Source organism: Colletes latitarsis, chromosome 1 (genome assembly GCF_051014445.1).
Source record: "Colletes latitarsis isolate SP2378_abdomen chromosome 1, iyColLati1, whole genome shotgun sequence".
Lineage (NCBI taxonomy): Eukaryota > Metazoa > Arthropoda > Insecta > Hymenoptera > Colletidae > Colletes > Colletes latitarsis.
The window spans coordinates 52,429,357-52,455,639 of NC_135134.1; the positions used below are offsets into that span (position 1 = coordinate 52,429,357).

The following is a 26,283-nucleotide window of genomic DNA, read 5'->3' on the forward strand; positions in this document are numbered from 1 at the left end:
GCATTCATCTAATCGCGAGAGTCGCAATTAGCGTTGCCGCGAATTATCCGCATTGAACGAACGCCAGCGCCTGCGTCCACTTTATTATCGTTACTTCCACGCCCGAGGGGGAGGAGGAGCGCGAACGAGCGCCCTTAAAGAAGACCCGTCGAGGGAAGACTTTTCCTTCCTCGTCGTTGATATCCATCCCTCTCAGCGTTCATTCGATCGACCGTCCCGTGGATGAGCCGCGCTGCCCATGAATGAACAGCTCACGGAACGATTCGCGCGTACGCGAGCCTACTTGCTCGCCTACTACCGATTCAAAACGACCTGGCCTCGCCTGCAGCCTTCCCCGTTTATGGATCACCGGGACACTCGACCTTTCCGCCATCTTCCTCGTTTCGAGGCTAATTCGAGAGAGATCCACGCCTCGAATTGTTTCCTCTTTGGAAGTTTATTCCACTGTTGAAAATAAGTGGTGGAATAAAAATAAAACATACAGTTCAAATAATTTTTTAAAGGGCACGTCTGTCCAGTTGAAACTGCCAGAATGGAGAAAGGTCAGTGAGACGAACCCAGTCTAAATAAACCAAGGAAGGGACACAGCTGCACCCTCTTGACTTGCGTCTCGAAAAACAACAAAATGATGCTTGTAAATGAAAGAAAACTTCCTCTTTTTGAAAGGGACAATCAACAGTCGGATATTTGCTTCTCGTTCGAAAATATCGCGCAATTACGTTCCATTTAGCAGCAGTTAAACGCTAGATCGACGGATATGATAAAGCAAATATTAAATATGGATTCATGGTACGGAACCATCTCTATTTCCACAGTGGTCGAAGCAGGTCGTGAACCACGACCTCATTGTCACTGCCTTATTTGATTTGGGGTTGTGTAGCGGAATGAAACCCCACCGTTTCTAAAACGTCATTTTACAACGCCATCTTGTTAGTACGTCCTGATTTCGAGAACGAGAATACTGAAATAACTTAATTCGCGAAATTAAAACGTCGAAAGCAATTGAAAATGCACTCGGATGCTCCTAATTCAATTGGAGTGACAGCATCCGATGTTTAACTGTATTTTACTACGTTGAATATGTAAAGCAACTGTATTTTTGTTTGTTTCACTAATTCTCAGTTATAACAGCGACTTATTCGTTTTCTTATTGCTACCCGAAGGAAACAGATGCTTTCGGATGCTCCCAATTCAATGGAAGTGACAGCATTCGATGTTTAGACGAGTCTGGCGACGCACGACCAATTTTCGATTTAAAACCGCCATTTGTATTTCCAGAAATTGCGCCACTCGACTCTTTCGCGACGTTCGCGTTCGCGTTTCCCTTGAAATTCGTCTGGATCCGACGCTGCGTATACGTTCCGACATTAAATAATCACAAAGCGGTAAAGTACGACGAACGACCGTGCCACGCAAGCTCGTCGTTTCCAGAAATGATGCAATAACGGAAGAATACGCCGCGGAGAATGCCTCGGGAAGCGCAATGTCGGCAGATGGTCTTTGTCTACGGATGTCTACGGATGAAGCTATAAGTCCTTGCTCATTATTCGACGAGGAGATCGTCGACTGAGCTCCAAGGACGAGACACGTTCCCCTAACGAACGTTGCGGTTCCTCGAACACGGACACCTAAACGCGTTTGGCGTTTCCGCTTCGTTCCGATAAAATTCTCTCTTCGACGAATCTCGAAAACTTCTTATTTGCGTTTTCACAACCAACCGGGAAGCTACAGAAAAATGTGAAGTTCTCGTCGCGTGAGTAAATGTCAAACTCGAGGAAAGTAAGAAGGATCTAATGGTAAAAATTTCGGGTCAACTTTACAGCGTGCTGGGTGTTTTAGGGTCGCGAACCCGACCAGAGGGAATTTTTGCGCTCCCCCTTAACTAGCCAGGCTTGATTATTCATTCTAAAACTACCCCCGGTACGAAATAATGAAATTCGTTGTCGCGGAGCAACGTAAATTTTAAGTTACTGCAAAAAACTTGCAAACTCTCGTGCCTTTTCACCGTTTACTTCCTCCCGTTCGGGGTCGCGATGACTTGGATGCGGTTAACCCAGAAACTTGGGCGATTAACCTTGACTCTCGAGTCGCGATTCGAGATGCTCGATATTTGTAACGAAAATCTGGGCGAACGGTTGTAACGTGTGGGATTAAAACGCGGTTGGTAGGGCGCGTTAACCTACTAAAAGCGTCCTCGTTGCTTTCGAGCAACAATGGCGATCGAAGGAAGCTCGAAATTGCAAGTACGATCGTTTTGGGGGCGTTTGTACTCCGAGTCTGCAAGGTCGAAGAAGAATCGCGTCAGCCTTCGTCAACGTCCCCGAAGGGGGTCAGCGACGCGAAGACTAAGAAGCTTTTACATTTGGTCAGCTTCCAACTACGATCATCCTCTGGCGTTCGAGCCACCCTGGCCTACTAAACACGCCGGACAATTTATTATCGCGTGACCCGGTCGCTCGTTCGCGCGAATACCCCAACGCGCCAAAAAGGCAAACATCGATTTGAAAAATTATTTACGGAACGTCTGACCAGTCAAGACAGTCCGACAGTTAAATAATAACAACACTTCCTTTTCTATTTTTGCAATTGGGGGATGAATTTCACCCATACGGGGTGGGAATGATGGTGGACCCGAACGGGGGATGATTCTACATGGAAAAGCAAGTGGAAACGATGGAGTAACATTTTTTCGTTCGCGGCTCTGTTGACGAGAAAATCGACTTTGAAAACTTGGTAGATTTAAGTAGTACGAACAAATATTAGCCGGACACGTCGTATGGATTTCTACTTGAATCCCAGAAATTTTCAGATTGAATTATTTCGAAAAGAAGGCACGAAATGAAGAAGCGTGATAAGTATTTCCACGCATTTTCTTTCGATGAGAAATCTGGAAATAAGGAAATTTGTTTAACACCCAAATACTTTCGATTCAGTTCGATTTAACGATCGTGACCTATTTTCTGGGTACGCTTCGTGGTATCGTCCGGCATTTCCGGTGTAAATACGCCATTGTGAGTAGCTGGGTCGCCTTGTTTTCGCTCGACCCGAATCACGCCGTCCCGATTTCCTGGAGCGCGAACGACGCCGCAAGAAAGATCGGTTTCTCGAGCGGAAACGAAGTCGTTCATCATTCGTCGCTTGTCATAAACGAGGCTTTTATTGGGCAGACAGAAACGGTCGGGTCGATGGCGAGGCGAACGATACATGAATCATGCCGGAATTCGGCCGACGAAACGCGAAATACGGAGGAACGGAGGAAACCCGGCCGTAGGCAATATTGACAGAAGTCTGAGACTTCCAGGGGCCGTTGAACCGTGTTCGACGTTATACAGTGTGCCTCCGTAATACGCAGGATCCCTTCCAAAGGATGGCTTTACGACTCCAGAAAGGAAAATACGACATCAAATGTTCCCCTTCGATACTGCAATTTTCGTTACTCGAGACGATAGACTACAAAATATTATTATTCATTTATTAACGGGAATAAACCCTTTAACAAAATAAATTAACATACGGGGGATTCTAGAGGCCAAAATAAGATGAAAATAAAGAATATTTGTTGATGGTGGCTTCGTTAAGTTATTAACATTTAAAGTTCCGCCAATACAGAATTTTTTTCTCGAAAGTGCGTAGGATTTCGAGGGTGTGTGTAATTGACCCCTGCAACCGAAAATAATTTTTCCAGAACGATTTGAAATTTTTGAATTCAATTGTTAATAACTTTTTAACGAAGCCTTATTTTGGCCTCTAGAATCCTCTATTAAAATTTTTCCCAAGGGTGGCCGAACACCCTGTATTTATTATTACGCTGCGTTTAAAGAAACCAATTTGTACATTACTTGTAGGGGCTTTGATTGGTTTATAAACGATGTCGTGACGTAGTTAGCAACTTAATAACGGAGCAAACAAATTTTAACTAAAATTGAAACGTCTGATTTAATTCTACGACGACGAAGAAGCAATTTGTAGTCTGTCTGTTGAGGTGCTTCGCGCGAAACTTTAAATACGCTTTTCTCTTTCACAATTTCTTTGGTACCGATTGGTACCAATTAACTTTCGATACTTTTAGAAAGGTTCACATTCGTAAATAGAAGTCAAACGCTTCGGATCGGTTCGATAATTAATTTTCTTTGCGCGTTTCTAACCACTCCGAGTACGGTCCTCGTGTTGACAGTTTCGAGAAGCTTTAAAGGGAAACACAATCTCTGTTCTAAGTTGCGAGAGTGGAATCTTACCTTGCGTCACCTCCGTGGGAGAACAGCGTCAGCAAATATTTAAGAAAACTAGACGGGACTCACCTGCAACAGAAAAGGAAAAGGGAGACGTTGAATGAGTGAATCCATTCAGCGAAGGAACGCACGCGGAGCACAAAGATGCATTGTACGAGCGGAACACTTCGTTAAACTCTGGTGAGATCAGCTTCTCGAAGCACGCAAATTACGATAAATCCGTAAATTATTCTCGCAGGCTAATTCAGCGAACGACCGGCGCTGGTGTCTTTAAAAAATATAGAATATGGATAACAAGTTCGATGCTTTTGTCATTTTAATACAATTTCACTCTGGAGAATATCGAAGCTGTTGCACTGTTTGCGACCAAACAGCGAACGACAGGGGCGAGCGATAAATATTCGAATGTTTCAGTAATGCGATAAAATACGTCGTCGAGCGTCGATGCTAAAAACGATACCAAAAGCGATTCTATCCCGAATTATGACTCTTAATTCCGGTGTAACCCAGAAAAACTCGGTATCGCCCGAAAAGCGAGTCGCGAAATTCCATAACGTCGACGGATAAAGCCGGACGGTCGGGACGGCGAATAATAAAATAAACGCAGGTTGGGGGGCATTTTTAGAATTTAATTTTCATCCGACTGAAGACAGGGAAAATTTAATAAAATGCACGGATCAGCAACAGTGTAAAAAACGTCTCCGTCGTACGCAAACCATGCATACCAAATATAAAATTCAAAGGACTAGTGTCTAATTTTTTTTAAACCAAAGTTCTGGGAGTTGCAAAATTTTCATCGGTGTTAATTCCTTCTGAAACAAGTAACTCGACCGGTAATTACCAGGAGCATTTGTTACACCGTCGCAGAAGAATGTCGTTAGAACTCTTTAAACTGGAAAACGAAAGTCACGCGAGTCGCCGGGCAACGCGAAAGCGGGCGTTCATCGACAAGCGGATAACAAAGGGACTCTTAACGAGCAACAACAACAGCAACTTCCGTCTACGCCTGGCAATGATAAATAAGTCTTCTCGCGTGGCGAGTTAGCGGGTGAACGCTAACGCACGCTCCACCCTTGCTTCCAAGTTTCCAACGACGCGAGAAACGCGCGTCTGCGGCCTCGCGGAACTTCCCCACGGCGTTAAATTCGCCCTCTAAGTATCACCCTTGTGTACACCGAATCGGAAAACAGATATTTCGTCTGGTCGCGCTCCGGAGGACCGTCGAACGACCATCCCTCTTCCCTTAAATCGGGCGAAATAAATCCTCCTGGGGGGTTCCTGGGGTTCTTACAGAGATTTACGGAACAGTTCGGAACATAATGTCCTCTCAGCGGGATCTGTACCGCTATGAGTATACGAGAGATCGACTCTAGCGTGAATTGTCGCGCGTGTACCAAGCCAGACTTTCGATTTTTCTTCAAAATTCGTTTATTTTTGATAAATTTGGCAGGCGCTGTATGGAAAAGTTGTTTAATACTTTTTTATAGGTATCCGCGAGCTCTACTTTAGAAAAAAATTTCAATGATGTTTTAAAGATACGCATTTTCAGGGAAACATATCAATGTATAGTCAGACATCAGATTTTCGGTAAGGAATTTTTTTCTCGAAACTGAGTAGGATTTCGGGGGTATGTCTGTTGACCAAAAATGATTGTAATTGACCCCTGCAACAGAAAATAATTTTTTCAGAACGATTTGAAATTTTTTAATTTTGTCGAAAAATTTCACACCTTCTCGAATTTTTTTCTCGAATGTGGGTAGGATTTCGAGGATATGTGTAATGACCAAAAATGATTATAATTGCCCCCTGCAACTAAATATAATTTTTTTAGAACGATTTGAAATTTTTTAATTTTGTCGAAAAATTTCACACCTTCTCGAATTTTTTTCTCGAATGTGGGTAGGATTTCGAAGGTATGTCTAATGACCAAAAATGATTGTAATTGACCCCTGCAACTAAATATAATTTTTTCAGAACGATTTGAAATTTTTTAATTTTGTCGAAAAATTTCACACCTTCTCGAATTTTTTTCTCGAATGTGGGTAGGATTTCGAGGGTATGTCTAATGACCAAAAATAATTGTAATTGACCCCTGCAACTGAAAATAATTTTTTCAGAACGATTTGAAATTTTTTAATTTTGTCGAAAAATTTCACACCTTCTCGAATTTTTTTCTCGAATGTGGGTAGGATTTCGAGGATATGTGTAATGACCAAAAATGATTGTAATTGACCCCTGCAACTAAATATAATTTTTTCAGAACGATTTGAAATTTTTTAATTTTGTCGAAAAATTTCACACCTTCTCGAATTTTTTTCTCGAATGTGGGTAGGATTTCGAGGGTATGTGTAATGACCAAAAATGATTATAATTGCCCCCTGCAACTAAATATAATTTTTTCAGAACGATTTGAAATTTTTTAATTTTGTCGAAAAATTTCACACCTTCTTGAATTTTTTTCTCGAATGTGGGTAGGATTTCGAGGGTATGTCTAATGACCAAAAATGATTGTAATTGACCCCTGCAACTGAAAATAATTTTTTCAGAACGATTTGAAATTTTTTAATTTTGTCGAAAAATTTCACACCTTCTCGAATTTTTTTCTCGAATGTGGGTAGGATTTCGAGGGTATGTGTAATGACCAAAAATGATTGTAATTAACCCCTGCAACTAAATATAATTTTTTTAGAACGATTTGAAATTTTTTAATTTTGTCGAAAAATTTCACACCTTCTCGAATTTTTTTCTCGAATGTGGGTAGGATTTCGAGGGTATGTCTAATGACCAAAAATAATTGTAATTGACCCCTGCAACTGAAAATAATTTTTCCAGAACGATTTGAAATTTTTTTTTTCGTCGAAAAATTTAGGCACCTATCCCCTGTCGATTTTTCTTAAAAATTCGTTTTTTATTTTTGATAAATTTGGTAGGCGCTATATGGAAAAGTTGTTGAGTACTTTTTGTAGGTATCCGTAAGCTCTACTTCAGAAAAAAATTTCAATGAGATACATTTACTATCGTAGGAGTTATGGCCATTTGAAAATTGGACCACTTTTATGGGGTTTTCCCTCTTTTCCAATATTTTTATCCTCGAATGCCGTAAAAAATTTAAACAGTTAATTCAATCTGTAACCGACTGATGAAATAGATGGAATTCCAAAAAAAAAGGGGTGTTTGCTATTCCTCGGCGATCCCGTTTGAAACACGATGGCGCGTTTTGTGAATACAGGATGCCCAGTTAAGGGTTAATCGCGATCATCTAATCGTATCAATGCCATCCGCGTTTACGCGTGTCGTGCACGCGATGCTTGCACGGACGAGCATAGCTCACGGGTATGTTTGTGCATTATGCAAAGCGCGGCCAACACTTAGCTGCACGGTTACGCACGCACGTAGCCGCGCGAGCCTCGAATTATGCATGCTACCCCTTTTCCGCGAAAAATATGCACCGGCGCGCAACTTATGAATAAGTGAATCGGTCCATTCGCCGAGATGGAATCGTTAAACAGAAACGCGGACGGATATGAATTTTCCATCGGTGGCTGTCGCATCGAAGCCTTTCCTTCGCTTTTTATTACGTTTTCTCGATATCAATCGTGGCGGTGGTGAAAATGGGGGATGATTGAATTTGTACGATCAAAAAACATCTTCGCGGTTCGGGGTTTAGTTCATTTGAATCTTTCGAGAGATTCGAAGGATTAATTATTGAAATTGCGGTCTCAATATTTGCTTCAAAATGACGTTTAGAAACAGGATGTTGGGTGGGGATATCGGAAATATAGACCTTCCCCCATGCATTCATACGTTCCCTGGATATTAGAGTTATCAGTGCCACCATCTGCGAAACACGTAAAGTATCGTTTCGAGCGTACAAACATCGGGTGGAACTAATGCAGGATCACCTACAAACTTCCGATTCCACGTTTTCCAATAACCCCGTTAACGATACCAAAATCCTCCGCGTACCGCAGGGATAGGAATTGTTTTCCAGGGTGGAAGCTTCCACGGTTGCTAGCGTTCTACGGGGTGTCCAATCAGTAACCGGTTTCAACATCAGTTTGCCACCCAATGGAAATTGCATGACCTTCGAAGAACAAAAACCCCAAGTCGACGCGGATTAAATTGGTAAGTTTCGATTAAAAATGATATTTTATCGTCCGGTAAATATAATTCCACGCGCCATGGGGAGCTGCATCGCGGGAACAAATCTTTGTTTACCGTTTTATTAGAAGCAAAGAAAATTGATGATGGCCGTTTCTAGCGGGACACCCCGTACGTTCCGATTTCCATTCTCCGCGGCGCCGCTGAGCATAAACTTCCGGGCCAGGTTGGTTGCAAATGGGGCGCGTTCTTCCTCCGAAATTGCGAAAACGCGGTGCCGCAAGTAACCGCGGGAAAAGGATTTAATCTCCCGCTACGAGCACACGCGGCCTAGCCTAGCTATTAGTTATTAGTTATTAGACAAGATGGATGCTCCTGCAACGACCGCCGACCAAGCTCGCCCGACTCTACGCGGATATTGATAATGGCTTAATTAAGGCGACATCCTGCACGAATCCGGGGACATTTTCAACCTGGACGCCATGAAATTGCAATCCGGGAGCTTTAGACAATTCTTTCTTGTATTTTAAAACTGCCTCTTGGACAGCAAATTGAATCGAAATTTTCACTGTTCGAAAGAAAGGTAACTTTTAATGGGGTACAATCGAATGAAAAAGTTCACGATTATCCCTTCGCGGTTTAATAATAATTAACCCTCCGATATTCACGATGGCTTCGTTAAAACACGAATTGGAGGACATTTTCAACCACCACGATCGCTTTTGGACGCAATGGAACTGCAATTTGGGAGTCTGACAATTTGTTTGTATTTCGAGATTTTCACTGTTCGAAAGAAAGGTAACTTTTAATGGGGTACAATCGAGTGAAAGGGCAAGCAATTATCCCTTCGCGGTTTAATAATAATAAACCCTCCGATATCCACGATGGCTTCGTTAAAACACGAATTGGAGGACACTTTCAACCACCACGATCGCTTCTAAACGCAATGGAACTGCAATCTGGGAGTCTGAGAATTTGTTTGTATTTCGAGATTTTCACTGTTCGAAAGAAAGGTAACTTTTAATGGGGTACAATCGAATGAAAGAGTTCACGATTATCCCTTCGCGGTTTAATAATAATAAACCCTCCGATATTCACGATGGTTTCGTTAAAACACGAATTCGAGGACATTTTCAACCACTACGATCGCTTCTAAATGCAATGTAACTGCAATCTGGGAGTCTGACAATTTGTTTGTATTTCGAGATTTTCACTGTTCGAAAGAAAGGTAATTTTTAATGGGGTACAATCGAGTGAAAGGGCAAGCGATTATCCCTTCGCGGTTTAATAATAATAAACCCTCCGATATTCACGATGGTTTCATTAAAACATGTATTCAAGGACATTTTCAACCACCACGATCGCTTCTAAATGCAATGTAACTGCAATCTGGGAGTCTGACAATTTGTTTGTATTTCGAGATTTTCACTGTTCGAAAGAAAGGTAATTTTTAATGGGGTACAATCGAGTGGAAGGGCTCACGATTATCTCTTCGCGGTTTAACACCAGGTTTACGGACACTCGTTGCGCATATTTTTATTATAATTCGCTACGTTAACAGTTGCATTAAAATGCAGTTTTTCTTTTATTTAGAGTATACATCCATATCATTACATCAATTCAATTCAACATAAATTGCTAACAAATAATATTTATGAGCCCTATAACGTTAAGTTTAGAATCTGAATGCGTCAAATTGACGCGTACCGTAAACCTAGTGTTAATTATAATAAACCCTCCGATATTCACGATGGCTTCATTAAAACACGAATTCGAGGACATTTTCAACCACCACGATCGCTTCTAAACGCAATGGAACTGCAATCTGGGAGTCTGACAATTTGTTTGTATTTCGAGATTTTCACTGTTCGAAAGAAAGATAATTTTTAATGGGGAATAATCAAGTGGAAAGATTAGGATACCTCTACAAACTCTCCGACATTGACGATGACTTCGTTAACCCTTTAACGTTCATATCAGAGTCTGTCTGCTTTAAAGAACGATATTTGTTCAATCTAACAGTTTAAGGGATGATAATATTTGTTCTCCTTCAAATTATACGTTAGATACAACATTGTAATTAACAAAAGCCACATTTTTATATAGCTCAGAAACAAATCCAATATAGAAATCATTGATTCGAAAAATATGAGCGTTAAGGGGTTGAAGCGACTTCCTCCGAGAATTCAAGGACATTTTCGACCTGGACGCGTATTCGAAATTTTCACTGTTCGAAAGAAAGATAATTTTTAATGGGGAATAATCAAGTGGAAAGATTAGGATACCTCTACAAACTCTCCGACATTGACAATGCCTTCGTTAACCCTTTAACGTTCATATCAGAGTCTGTCTGCTTTAAAGAACGATATTTGTTCAATCTAACAGTTTAGGGGATGATAATATTTGTTCTCCTTCAAATTATACGTTAGATACAACATTGTAATTAACAAAAGCCACATTTGTATATAGCTCAGAAAGAAATCCAATAAAGGAAACATTAATTTGAAAAATATGAGCGTTAAGGGGTTGAAGCGACTTCCTCCGCGAATTCAAGGACATTTTCGACCGCCACCATCGTTTCTGAATGCAGTAGAACTGCAACGTGGGAGCTTTCAGGAAGTTTTTATATATTTGAAAGGTTGAAGATTGTAATTTTCACTATTCGAATGCAATTTTTAGCACGATTAATCATCCACGATTTAATAATTACAGGTTCGGGTCGAAGTTCGCGTTGGCCGTTCGCTGCGAGTTTACTTTCGCCGACCGCAGGTCAGCGTACGCTTCCGACAACTCGAAGGACCGATTCATCGAGGAATTATCGCCAGCACGTACCGAAAGCTCGCCGTGTAATTGGCTTCAATACACCTCGCCTGGGATTTCCGTGAGAACAAACATCAGCTGCGATCGACGTGTTTCTGCGATATTAAACCTTCGACGCTCGTATAGTCACCCGTGAAATTCGTTAATAATTCGCACCGATTGCTCGACACTTTTCACAAAATAGGAAATTAAAGCCAATTTCCCGTATAAAATTCCGGCCATTAAAAAATAAAATTGGCTATTCGCGCGGTACGATTTGATTTGATTTATCGGACGAGATACATTCGAAATATTTTTAAACCCGGTCGCACTCGGGCCGATAAAATACAGCGTTTCTCTTCGAACAATTCCGAGAGCTTTTATCGAGATTAACTATCATGGTAATCGTGGATTAAGGAATTTCGCGAGAGTAAAGAGTTTCCAGAGGAGAATGGACGAACTACTTAACGAAAATATCGCTGTCTTGGCTCTCGTAAGTAACCAAAGGTTGCTCGTACATCGTATTTTAGAGGCGTTAGATCCTGCGAGCCCTCCACCCTCTGTCTATCGGAGTTTCGTATTTCTCCCGCGGCTTTAAGGGTAGCTAACTGCACTCTGGAAATACTTTCATTATCCCCTGGATTCTCCGGAAGTTCTTGACAAAAATCCTGATTTGTTTCCGCGGCGTACAACTGATCGAAATTAATTCTCCGCCGGGGCTCTATTCGTTCCCTGAACAAACACGTTTCGACGTTTAATTTAACATTAACGCGGGGAAACGATAATATTGATACGAAGTTGCGGCCCATTGTTCTTTCCCCGATTATAAAATAATCGTGTGTAACCTAATTAACGACCACGATGGAAGGCGACGGACAAAAGGAGGCAGAAATAGCGAAATCATTTACCGATACCAATGAAGCTGAAAGCAGCCCTCGACGCGCATCGAGTAACGTTTATTCATTAGGTGTACTTGTATCCCCGAATGCCAGTAATTATGATCACGAGCTCTCGTTTCGAGCCGCGCCGTGGAAATTGGAAAACGGGGACAAAAAGACCAGCCACGGATCCCGCTGGCCCGATTGAAAAATTCTGACGAGCCTCCCCAGCCGCTCGTTTGTCATGCCGGTGTAGTGCCTTTTCTAACGCAGCGATGGATCGCGAGGCAATTATTTTTCAAAGAACAAACCGCGCCCGTGTTTACTCGTCCCGGAAACGCCGGGACAGAAATCGATGGCTAAACGTCCGAAATACGCGGGGCCAAATGTTTAGAAAAGGGAGACGAACCTCGAATTCCTTCCGCGATAAAAATTCCGGTTACTTGTTTCACAGAAAAATTCTTCAACGTTGACGTAATAAATTGTTCGCCAATTTGTGCAAAGTCCTCGTAAGCATGGCCATCCATGGGAATTTAATTAACTATCCGGTGAAACTTTTTCCGTGGAATAAAATAAATTTTGTTTCACCGACTGCTCGAAGCTCGAATCTTTTATTCCCCGAAGGTAGAGAGGAACGGTTAACGCTTGTATACTCCTTCGCGTAATTAAAAACGCTGCAATCTCGACCCGATAAGAATGAAACCCGCGACTCGAATAATAAATCAGTCAATTTATCCAGAATAAGCCACCGATTCTCTGTAATTTTAGGATCTTTCTCTATTTTTAAACCGTCCGATATCGATTGCCCGGCGAGTTTCCGATTGCAACGCTCGCCACTCGAAGCGGATCCGGGGGCTCTCGATCGTCCGCGAAAACCGGTGAAAAAGTACCACTGTTCCGGATTTCCTGAGAGACGATACACTTTTATTCGTTTCGAAAGTTAATTAGAAGAGCGGCGAGGAGTTTTAATGGCCGAGCGCCGGGAGCAAACTTCGAACTCGACGAGCCGGAAACGCTTCGAGAGGTTCTGGCCGCTGAAAACGAAACCGAGGGACCGCCGAGCGTGAATTTTTTTCCCTCGATATTCGCTTCTTTGTGCCGTCTGGCGTTGACTGATCGATCGAGAACCGATCGATAAAGTCGTCGAGATTAATCGCCGATCTCCCCGGCTGAAAATGTTGATGCGTACAGGGAACGTCATTTATCACGATCGCCTTAAATATCGCGTATACCGTGGATCGTTCGGCTCTATTCGTTAACTAACAATACCTGGAACCGAGAAACCATAAGTAAATTGCTCATCCTGGCTCTAAACCGATTCGCGCCTCATTTATGGTAACACGAACTGAATTAACCAAATTAATAAACGGAATTATAATTACCAGTTATGATACTCTCAATTTTTCGACTATTCCTGGTCGGCCATATTGGGAAAATAGCTCGTAATTAAATCGTACATAACGATGCTTAATTTTATTAACGCGTACAATCGGGCTGGTATCGGAAACGCTTTAACCGCTCCATAAATACGACTTCGATCGCCATTCTAAATCCAGTCTTCTTCTTCGTCGCTTAATTATTCAAGGAGTGTGGCTATTTTCAACGATAAAAACCCGCGAAACTTTCGAGTCGAGGACCACCGATCGTCGCGACTCGGGCCACCAATTTCTCAGACATCCTCCGCTAAGCTGCGACCGCTTCGAACCGTCGAACGTTTCATCCGGCTGAGTGATAACGCGCGATTAACGGCCTCGTTATCCGTCACAGTCCATCCCGAAGACCCTTCTTCGTCCGTCGTTCGGTTTCGTCCCCGGGAAATTCCATTTCCAAGCCCGCACCACCGCGTCCCCGCTCTCTTTCATCCCTCTATCTCTCGCGAGAACGTCCTCGCCTAAACGAGGGGAGATTCCACGAGCCTGGGAGAAAAATGTTCGCGGGGAAATTACCGCGTGGTCGGGACGTTTCCGGATTAAGCGACGCCGATTCTCTGTTCGCGTTCTTTGCAAACCCCGGCGAGAAGTCGACGTTTTTCCCAAACTTCGTCCTCTTCGCCCCATTTCAACCCCCGAAAACATTACTCGAAGGACGACGATTATTTTCTCGTTGCCTTTTCAACTTGATCCGTGTTGGAAATAAGCATTGCATGTATTTTTAATGAAAATTTGTATCCATTGGTGCATCCCCCCTTGCAAGGTTCGGTACTACTCGAGGACACTCGTTTTATTTTCATTTTGTAAAACTACATTAACACTTTTTATTACATTTGTTGAGGTTACATTTATAATTCCTTATAATAATATTCCTACCATCTTCGTGTATCTCACTTTAGTCTACAATATCAGTGACGGAGAACGGTTTTATACGTACGGCCATTAAAGTGTTAATTAAATACATACTTAGATCGACACTCTGTCGTATTCATTTAGCAACTAAATATTCAACGATTCGAATGCAGTGTGAACTGTTTTTCTAACTATCTTTTGAATTTTTTTTTAATCAAGGAAAGCCAGAATCGAAGACAGCTGCTTTTAAAAAGGGCAGAGAAAGCGTTCGTTTCAACGTTTTTCCGCGGAGCCCGTCCGCAATTATCAGACAATCGCGACGAGGCTCGTAAAAGGAAATGGGCCCTCAAATTTCCTGCGGCGCCGTTCCCGTTGCGCCGTGCAATTCTGCGTAGCGTGCACCGAAACTGGCATAAACAAGACGCGGGCCGCATTACGCCGCGGCGAGCTTTATACTTTCGGAATAAGCCAAGCTTTTTACGACGCGATAAACTAGAAGCCGTCCGATGTTCCCCTGGAAGGATGATAAAAGATGGAGGCTTTTAGGTGGGGTAGACTCGGGATAGAAAGATCGGAGATTCGTCGAAGACCTTCCATCTTTTGCACGCCACGCGTGCTTGTTAGTTGCCTGCATCGAACGACCGAGAGCCATCGAAACCTTTCTGGACTTTAATTTCGACTTAAAACCACCTTTGAAAGTATGCTTAACCGATGTGTCTACGTTGCATTGGCTGCATTTATTAGAATTGTTTCCTAGACTCCTTCGATTCTTTCAAATGGAATTTCCACTATTATTTATGAAAAACAGTGCGACGATATTATAAAATAGTATCTATGGGAAGTTTAGACCATCTAGAATACGTAGAACTAGCAGAGGGCTACGATCAATACACATATATCTTCTTCACAAGTACTCTTGTAGAAGCACTCCTCGACAGATTGTCAAATGTCGCGGCGTTTAAGGCAGGACCTGCTGGGGTTATCTTATTGATGAGTCTAACTATAGCAGGGCTTGTTAGGATTACTTTATTGATGAGTGTGACTATAGCAAGGCCTAATAGGGTTGCCTTACTGATGAGTATAAGTGTGACAAAAAGCCTGAGAGACAGAGTTGCCCTATCGACGAGTCTAACTATAGCAGAGCTTACTAAGATTGCCTTATCAATGAATCTAGCTATAGCAGGGCTTGCTAGGATTGCCTGATTGATAACTCTACCTATAGAAAGGCTTTCTAGAGTTGTCTCATTGATGAATCTACCTATAGCAAAGCCTGAGAGACAGAGTTGCCCTGTCGATGAGTCTAACTATAGCAGAGCTTACTAAGATTGCCTTATCAATGAATCTAACTATAACAGAGCTTGCTAGGGTTACCTTATTGATAACTCTACCTATAGAAAGGCTTTCTAGAGTTGTCTCATTGATAAATCTACCTATAGCAAAGCCTGAGAGACAGAGTTGCCCTGTCGATGAGTCTAACTATAGCAGAACTTACTAAAATTGCCTTACCAATGAATCTAACTATAGTAGGGCTTGCTAGGGTTGCCTTATTGATAACTCTACCCATAGAAAGGCTTTCTAGAGTTGTCTCATTAATGAGTCTACCTATAGGAAAGCCTGAGAGACAGAGTTGCCCTGTCGATGAGTCTAACTATAGCAGAGCTTACTAAGATTGCCTTATCAATGAATCTAACTATAACAGAGCTTGCTAGGGTTACCTTATTGATAACTCTACCTATAGAAAGGCTTTCTAGAGTTGTCTCATTGATAAATCTACCTATAGCAAAGCCTGAGAGACAGAGTTGCCCTATCAATGAGTCTAACTATAGCAGAGCTTACTAAGATTGCCTTACCAATGAATCTAACTGTACCAAGACTTGCTAGGGTTGCCTCGCCGATGAGTCCAACTATAGCAAAGCCTGTAGTAAAAGAATTCTGCGTAATACCAGCCGGAGCGAGACGAAAAATCGGGAAATACGAGTGTAGGTCGACGCAGAACCGCAAAGGGTTGAAGTATCGGTTGGTTGGCCTCGGTGGTAGATCGATTACGCGATCACTGTACCCCGGTCCCTTCGAAAAAGTGTAGGGGACGTGAAGCGTAGCAAGCACACGCGCGCTCGAGGAAAAATTACATCGCGGGAAGCCAGTGGCAGCGCTATGCCGCTCAATTTTTCCTCCGGCAAATTTCTCTCTCTCTCTTCACGGTTAGGGAAGAGGTATAGCCCATTTTCCAGGATCACCCTGTAAACACGTCGGTTTATGGATCGATCCAATACGTTCTGCGACGCGAAAGCTGATCGAATTCGTTGCCCCTTGTCCCCGACAAAGGTGGCTGCGAGCGTTGGAAAAACGACGGATGCTTCGAGCGGCAAAGGGCCGAAACGAGAGTACGGAGGAGGAACGGTGGGCGGTTCGACGCCCGGTGTCGCTGGCAAGAATGATAAACTTACGGCACGTACGACGGAAATCGTGTTTCGCCGGGTCAGTGCTGGACGTCTCGTGAATAGAACGAACCGATATCGATTCCCGGGAAATTGAGGGATAGTGGGCGCCTCGCAACTGAATTAAGCTTTTAGAAGTTGAAGCACCGTGGTACTCGTTCCTGCTAGGCGTTATTTCGTTACGGGGGCACAAGTAATATCGTTGCATTACGCGAGACCGTGGGAGTGGTTTCGTGGCAGAGTGCGCTTTCGCGCCTCGGAAGATTGTTATCCCTCTGCTTGGGGAACGGGATTCGGTTACCAACTGTTTCGATTAAGGAGTCTCTTTCTCGTCCACGGTGCATTCTTCGTCCAAGAAAGATCCCGGGGACGTTCATAACGAGATATCCGATAATAGGAGCCCGGACGTTGTTCGCGGAATTCGCGATCGACGGAGAGCCAGGCGGGAACGAAATTGAAATTTCTGCCTGGTGGCGTCTTTCATACTAAATGTGAACTCGTTTCGCGCGAGCGTGCAATTTAGACGCGTTAGGTTCGTTAACGCGTGATCTCCGTAGAGCAACGAATTAGCCAGAAATGCCTAAATCAAGTAGGTACGAATTTACGAAGGCTGCCGCCTTTGACGTCGAGTTTTCGATTAACGAGGCTCGACTTCCGCGTGGCAAACAGTCGCGCAGAGGAGACAAAGGCCCTGGCAAATAGGATGTCGCTAGTTGCTTTAATAGAACTTTTCAAGAGCAATAAAGTCGGGAGAGAAAACCGCGGGGAATATGGAGAACAGACGGATCCGCCGGCGAGAAACGCAGCGCTTTAGACTTCCATTGTTTACAATTTCCTTCGGAGCCCTCGACGAGAGACGTTCGGATGGAACGCGAGTAGCAGAAAGAACGACGCTTCCACGGCGGCGGGATCGGTCGTCGGACGAAGATTGAAAAACGGCAGGAGAAATCATTTTCCAGCGAAATTTATCAGAGCCGTCAAATGGACGCTTTGTCGAGCGACGAAGCTTTTATCCGAAGCTTTCGGGTCCCAACCGGCGGAAGGCTTTCAGACTCCACGCACGTGGCGCGGAGGAAACTTTTCAATCGAGCGTCGATGGATCTTCTCCTCTCTTTGTTTCTGGCTTTTTCCAATTTCAATCTCCGACACACGTCGACCAACCCCGCGATTCGGGAACGGGGACCTCGAATCTTCGCTGCTGCTAATCGTCTTCGATATAAATAATAAATATCTACTCTGATACCGACATTATTTCGGACAAAAAAAATATAAACGCATTAGTAGACTGTGGACCTTTATGCAAGTACAGATTTTTATTAACAGACCTACCACGCCAGTCATCTGACCGGTTGAATGATTTGTATTTTTTTTTGTAAAAACTGGACAAAATTTGGTATCAAATTCTGGTTAATTTCCGATGTAAATAGGAAATATATGTATAGCAAAGACGAAAGGAGAGAATCTTCAGTTTCCATTGTCTTAGAACAGATTAACAACGCGTATTAAAAATAGTGAAACTTTAGACGCGTGCAGTTCCGAAACTAGTAGTCTTTTATTAATTATTGAGCCATCGTTAGCAGCGGCAAAACCTCCCCTTTAAAATGGCTTTTGGTTTTTGTCGATCAGACTTTCCGTTTTCGAGATATTGTAATTTATGTAAAAAGTAATTTTAAAAATTCCACTCTCCGTCTGAAAAAAGCTTATTAATACGTATTAAAAATCATAAATCTTTAGATGCGTGTAGTTCTGAAACTATTAATGATTTATTAATAATTGAACCACTGTAGGCAGCGGCAAAGCCTCCCCTTTAAAATGGCTTTTGAATTTTGACGATTGACCTTTCCGTTTCGGAGATATCGTAATTTATGTAAAAAGTAATTTTTCTTAACTCGGCTACGATCTCGTTCAACACCTTAGACAGGCCTATTAACGCGCATTAAAAATCATAAATCTTTAGATGCGTGTAGTTCTGAAACTATTTGTGATTTATTAATAATTGAACCACTGTAGGCAGCGGCAAAGCCTCCCCTTTAAAATGGCTTTTGGTTTTTGTCGATCCGACTTTCCGTTTCGGAGATATCGCAATTTATGTAAAAAGTAATTTTTCTTAACTCGGCTACGATCTCGTTCAGCGCCTGTGGAAGGCCTATTAACGCGCATTAAAAATCATAAATTTTTAGATGCGTGTAGTTCTGAAACTATTAATAATTTATTAATAATTGAACCACTGTAGGCAGCGGCAAAGCCTCCCCTTTAAAATGGTTTTTGGTTTTTGTCGATCCGACTTTCCGTTTTCGAGATATCGCAATTTATGTAAAAGGTAATTTTTTGAATTCGACTATCGCTGTCTTCGTCTAACAGAGTCGGACCTCCTTGTCGCACGTGCGTGGTGCTGACCTGCCCCGCGTACGTGACTGTCGTGACCTAGTGACGGCGTAGTATTTCCAAGAATTTACTACGCACTGTTTACAATTGACGCGCGCGCGAGTTCATTGACGTAAACAAAATTTCGCGCCCTTATATCTCCGAAACTAGCCACCGCATCGACTTGAAACTAAAATCCTCATATCTCCGGAACTAATAACGCTATTGACTCGTACAAACGCTCATTTTAAAGGGCATTTCATCCCCTATCCGATGACCATATCAACTATTATTATTTACGTTGTCTTCTATGTTTATTTTAACATTTACTTTGACTCTACATACCCAAAGAAGTTTCTGTAATTCACTACTGATCGTACGACTAGTGTACGATAAAAGTGAACCATAAATTGTTTATTTAGTTGAAAATGAATTAAATACAGGATATTTACGCAATTACTAACCAGCACTTTTTCTTAAATAGTTGTTTTCCCTAGAACCAACTAGGGTATCGATTTTCAAAATTTTTTTAAATAAAGGATAAGAATATCTTACGAATATACTTCAAAAAAACAACTTTCTATACATATAATGCAAAAATTAGAAGTACGTTGCCCCGTAAAAGAGGAAAAGAAAGACTGGTCATTTGACCATCGTTGATTTAATAGAATTAATTAATCGAAGCTTTGCAGAGGGTTGTCTCGACCCCTAAATATAATAATTCGTACCGTACTTTAAATTTTTTGTTAGTTTTACTTCTGTGTATGATCTAGAATTAAAGACATTTTTCATCGAGCAAAAATAATTTTTTTATAAACGATTTAGCAACGATAAATATATACAGAAAATTATCGAACAATTTTATATAACCGTGCCCAAGTACTCTTGAATATTCTTCTCTCCTTTCTATCGTTAGATTTCGCTCTTTGCAGTGTTATTATTGCATTTTCTATACTTCCATTCGTCCCTCTGTTATTACACGCCCTCTACGAGTACAATAAAATCATATTATTCTTCTTATTATTATTATATCGATCGACCCACCGGGATAAAGGGACGCAAGGGAAGTCGATTAAAACGCGTTTCTCGTGGAACATTCAAGCCCGTAATATATGCAAAGTTCATTTAAAAAAAAAAAGTTATTTCGAATACGTTTTGCCCAGATATTCGGCTACGAATGGACCATCGCCATTTCCCTTTCGCGTTCGAATTCTCGCCGATTATTTCTCCCCGTTTCAACGAGCCCCGGTTCGAATTAAATCACTGTGCCGTTCGTTTCATTAAAAAAACACCAGGCCTAATGGATTTCGAACAAATATTTTAAAGGTTTCTGGAAATTGGAACGACGGACCGCTTTTAATAAACTATCATCGTCGCCACTGATCCCGCGACTCGCTCAAAATACCCCCGCTGCTTTTCGTCGCTGATTTTAACTCCGTTTGAAATCTGTTTAGACACCGAACAATGAACTTTTTATACGCTGCGCGATAAAAACGGGATCTCCGTTTTAAATTGGACGGAGACAATGCTGGTATTTGGGAATTTTCAACCAGGTAGATTCTGGTTGGAATCTACCGTACGCGTAAAAAAGATACATACTTTGAACATTGTTATTTAATATTCCAGAAATTACGATCCTGGACAATTTTATTATTTCTATCCATCGTATTTTAAACTTGCGTCGGACTTGCACACTGCTCGAGTCGAAAAGGTCAACGAAAGGAAAGAAATATCTTTGAGAAACGAAATTAAACGCAAAATATCGACGTCTCGAGCTAAACCGATGAAACAATATATCGTTGGAGTTTTCTGGCGTTTCCCGGTTCCGTGACCGGAATTAACCGGGTCTGTCCTATTTCCAGGAAGAATTTTGATCGAGACCCGTGGAAACGGGGTCCGATCGCCGCAATCCCGTCGCGAATCCCGATCAGGAATTCCCCGGTTACGTTTTAATTTCCATTCGCGCGACAAAGATCGGGTCGCGCGACCGTTCGCACGGTTAACCCCGATTCGACGGACGAATGGAACGCGTTTCGCATTCCCTTTTCGATCGGAGGGGTCGCGTACTCGCTACCAATGAATGTCCCCGCGTAAAAATCGTACCCACGGGTCACGTTTCACCGGCTTCGCGGGGATTACGCCGACGCTACGACACGCGTACAAATTACACCCACCCACGCGCGCGCACGGAGCCCCCCACCGCGAGCTGCAGATCCGCACTGCGAATCCTCTTCCTTTTCCAGTACCCGATAAAGAAAATAAACCGTTTCCTCTATCGACTCGATACCCCAGCCGCCCTCCACCCCTTCGCGGGAGACACCCACCCGCCACCCACGGTCGGAGCCATTTAAATAATCAACCGGACGGAAGAACCCTTCCTCGTTGCTTCTCCGTCGGTCTCCCGCCCCTACAGGATGCTTCCAAAAATATATTAACGCCCCGATGACCCCGGCTTCTCCCACCCAAAACGACTAAATAAACCTCCATCGATCCCCTTTTTATACATACGCTTTCTGCTTTATTTTCTATACTCTATTGGGAACTCTTTCTCTGTCAGTGTTTGGACAATATCGATTTGCATTTTTAGAACAAAAATCTCGGGTGAAATGTACAATATCGCCAAACTCTGGACTTCTCGTATGTAGATCGCGTTTTATGTTCGCGAATTCCGATTGAAAGTAGATTTAAATCCGACTATATTCCAAACGCTCCGCGAACGAAAATAATCCCCGAATTCGTAATTAACGTTAAACGCTCGGACCGCGACTCCATCGAAAGGAGGCAGCCCGGAAACTTTTCGTCGTTTTATATCGTCGCCGCAGGAAATCCCGATTCACTTCGGTCGGAAGTTGCTAAGCTACTTCAACTTCGAACGTGTAAACGCCAGCTCGCGTAAGTAGAAGTTATAACATCGACGTTACTCACGGGGGAACCAGCCGGACCATAATGTCCGATTTACACGAAACTTCGCGACACTCTGAAGCAGCAAAATATATTCAAAATCGAGGAATGTCTCGCTTGTTTCAATCTATTTTCTCCAGTTCGAACTTTCATACTTCGCTGGTCCATACTTAGACTATTATTCTAACGCAAAGGATCCCTTTCACCATTTTAAAATAGTAATGTAAACATTATTTATGAGAAACTTCGCGATACTCTGGAGTAAGCAAAATATATTCAAAATCGAGGAATGTCTCGCTTTTTTGAATCTATATTTCGAGTTCAAACTTTCATATTTCGCTGGTCCATATTTAGACTATTATTCTAACGCAAAGGATCCCTTTTACCATTTTAAAATAGTAATATAAACATTATTTATGAGAAACTTCGCGATACTCTGGAGTAAGCAAAATATATTCAAAATCGAGGAATGTCTCGCTTGTTTCAATCTATTTTTTCGAGTTCAAACTTTCATATTTCGCTGGTCCATATTTAGACTATTATTCTAACGCAAAGGATCCCTTTTACCATTTTAAAATAGTAATATAAACATTATTTATGAGAAACTTCGCGATACTCTGAAGTAACCAAAAATATTCGAAATCGACGAGTGTCTCGCTTTTTTCAATGTATTTTCTCCAGTTCGAACTTTCATACTTCGCTGGTCCATACTTAGACTATTATTCTAACGCAAAGGATCCCTTTTACTATTTTGAAATAGTAATATAAACATTATTTATGAGAAACTTCGCGATACTCTGAAGTAACCAAAAATATTCGAAATCGAAGAATGTCTCGCTTTTTTCAATGTATTTTCTCCAGTTCGAATTTTCATATTTCGCTGGCCCATAGACTATTATTCTAACGCAAAAGATCCCTTTTACCATTTTAAAATAGTAATATAAACATTATTTATGAGAAACTTCGCGATACTCTGAAGTAAGCAAAAATATTCGAAATCGACGAGTGTCTCGCTTTTTTCCAATCTATTTTCTCCAGTTCAAACTTCCACATTCCACTGGTCCATATTTAGATTATTATTCTAACGCAAAGGATCCTTTTACCATTTTAAAATAGCAATATAATGTACACACTTCAGAGTTTGAGTGTTTTTGCTTTAACGACGATGTAATTCTTTTGAAAGGGCCTGTAGACTCTGGCCCGGTCCTGGGACACCGTCCTCCGTTCAGAGATTCTTTTATTGCTCCGCCTCGGTTTTTTTTTATCTCCTGGATAGCGAGGCAGAATTTATGCGCAGCCACGTTAAATTCATCGTCGAGTTCGTTAACAGTTTCCCCCGGACTGCAGCGTCGGATTGTTTCGTTCGACGGAGAAACGAACGGGACAGGCTTGGCGAACAGACAACGGTCGACAGGATCCCGACGAGACCGCCGTAGCGCCTCGAGATCGTAATGGAAACGATATCGTAGTTTTCAAGCGAGTTTGTTCGACGCGAGAGGAACGTTTCCGCGAACGAACCCGGCCCAAGTTCCCTTCGGAATCTTCATTATTCACGGCGCCATTTTGCAGACTTTTCGGAGGACGTTCGACTAAAAATTCCAACCTCGAACAATCATTTTCCGATATGAAATTCCACCCAGCGCCGCGTTCTCGTATCGCGAAGCTTTCAATTTATCTTTCGCTCTCCCGTCAACGATCCTTGATCTTTTCCAGTTCACGGCACGATATAATTAAAGATTCGTTTTCTTTTTACCACGGGTTTTGTTAAAAAATAATTACAACGAGGATAGAAATACCACGAAACAAGAATTTAACGATGTGAAATAATAATCCGCAAGCGACGGATTTCTGACAAATATTTTTTAATATGGTCAAACGTCTAATTATCTCGTACAACGCGGAACGACTTGGGTCATTATTAGAGGGAGGGGCGAGTTTGTAAGTCCCATTAGACCCGCGTCAATCAACGATACCTTCTTTTATCCCGCCATTTCGCTGTCTAGCGGTATACCCCGTGATGTCCTGACACGGGTCACGTCGTTTCAACGTCAGGAAGTGGTTCTCGAAGTCACAATACGGCGGTAGATTTTTGATTGTCATAATATTTAGCCAAAGTGCGGCGTCGCTGTTGCTGGCTATCGCGTTCAACCCCCGAAGACTACAAAGGGGAACGATGACAGGGCAGAGATAGAAAATGCAACGCCAAGGGGAAGTGCTTTGAATCCTGCTTCCGCCATACAATACACCCTCCATTATTTCGTACCAATAGGAAAGGAAGGATTTTCGGATAATAGGAAGCTCGTCTTCCCGATACATCAAGGAGCCGACTGATAAGGTCTCCTATAGAACGTGTTTGAAACGAAATAATCGAATGTAATTTGAAAACTTTGATTGAAAATGAATTCTTCGATAAATACGAACGCACAATAGTATATTCGAATAATGGTGTTTCGATGAATGGTAGAACAAGGACAATAACGAGGACTCTCTGATATCCAGGAAATGTCAGGATTTCCGCGAGGACAGACGCAACATCCGGAAGCTTCGAACAGTGTTAAATGCGCGCAGCCAGCTTAATAAGCTCCAGAGGCTCGGAGATCAAAAGCGTAGCGGAAGCGTATTTAGGAAAATTGGAAATCTTTGGACGCGAATCGAAGTCTAATTACGGGCGTAACTTGAGTCGCGTTAGCGTCCAAACTTGCTGATAGATTTCGATTAAAGTCTGCCCCAATTCCTGCCAGAGTTCCCCGAGCGATGACATTCTAACTAACCTGAAAACCGATCTCTCGCGTTTGGATTATAAACGTATTTCCGAAAAACTATTCTTCTTGATACAGAATATATCGTTCAGCCGGGTTCGCCGATAACTGAAGAAGGAAAAGGAGGCTAAGAAGGCGAGTGGAGGCAAAACTAACGAGTGGCTTTCGGTTTCGAGCAGAACAGAGTCGCGATTAAAGGTCTCGTTGAAAGAACTCCAGTGGCTGCGAAGAGGCTTTTGGCTTTTTCCGTGCTCGTTGCCACGGCCCTCCGAGAACCACTGTAACGACCTTAAAAGCATCTGATGAATTTAACGCCGTGCACGAGTCCGCGAATCGAACGAAAACAGATCTTTATTAGCTCCCTTAACAGATTTTTCGACGTTGTACACAGAGACGACGTGGTAATCCAACGTATAATTTTCGATAAATCAATTTCCCCGCTGTTGCTAGGATAAAGGCAAACCTGTAACATCATTATACGTCGAATAACAGATAACAATTGCATCTATCTCTGTTGTCTAACTTTCAGCGAGTTACGGAGTCACGCAGGGGACCGTATATGCTTCTCGTTATAAAGTACAATCTTGCTCGCGAACTAATAGGGCTACGCGACTGTTACGTCAAGGAAGTTTTCCAGCAATAGAACGTTTACTTTTACGAATTTCTAAATGATAATACTAGTAACATTCGTAGAAACCTGCCGAAATCGGGTACAGAAAATTGAACGTTATAATTAAAAATTTATTCTTGATTTTCGTCTTACTTAAAATGAACACATGTTTACATTCACAAGGTACGAATGAATTTAAACAAAATTAAATAGTATGCAATCGAAAAATTGTTTGGAATTAAATGGTACGTATGTAACATTTTCTCGAGATATTCGGGTGAAATAAATAAATAATGGGTTCGAGCAGTTATGGAAGACCGTGTCGACGGAACAGAGGGACGGATATTGGCTGGAAAGGCCGCGTTCGAATAATGGAACGATCCAATAGGGTGTTCCGATGGCGGACAGTTCGAGTAACAGAGGCACTCCGTTCGAATAATAGAACGTGCAAATAGCACGGCACTCGGATGGCTGAACATTTGGATAACGTAGGTTGCACGGCGCGGGTCAGCTGTGTCTCGCTGTCAGAAATACCTCCAGCGTTCTTTCTCGAAAAATCAATGTCCCCCGTCGGTTCGACGATTCGCTTTAATTTAATCCCCCCGGTTACAACGCGCGTACGTTTCGTTTTCGCATCGATCGAGTCGCAATCGCGCGTGTTTACGGCCGCCTGCGTTTTTGCCCGTTTCAGGTCTTCCCTTTACGTAACAATTATCTAACACGTCGTTGCATCCCGGTGTCTGGTAACGAAACGAAACCGTTCTCACACACGTGCACGCCCTCCGACGCGGGTTACGAGGGTGCACGTAGAAAGAGGGAAACAAGAAAAGCAGTCCGGGGGCTCGTTGGATTAATCGACGAGCGTGGTCCTGACGTTCTCGAGGATAAAGACGGTGAATTGAAACGACTGGTGACAATCGTG

At 42.5% G+C, this 26,283-nt stretch overlaps 1 protein-coding gene across 7 annotated transcripts in view; it reads right to left on the reverse strand.

Annotated features, from left to right (window-relative positions):
• LOC143344276 (uncharacterized) overlaps window positions 1-26,283 on the reverse strand; it is a 174,024-nt gene that overhangs the window by 135,841 nt on the left and 11,900 nt on the right. The gene's annotated exons all lie outside the window — the stretch shown is intronic.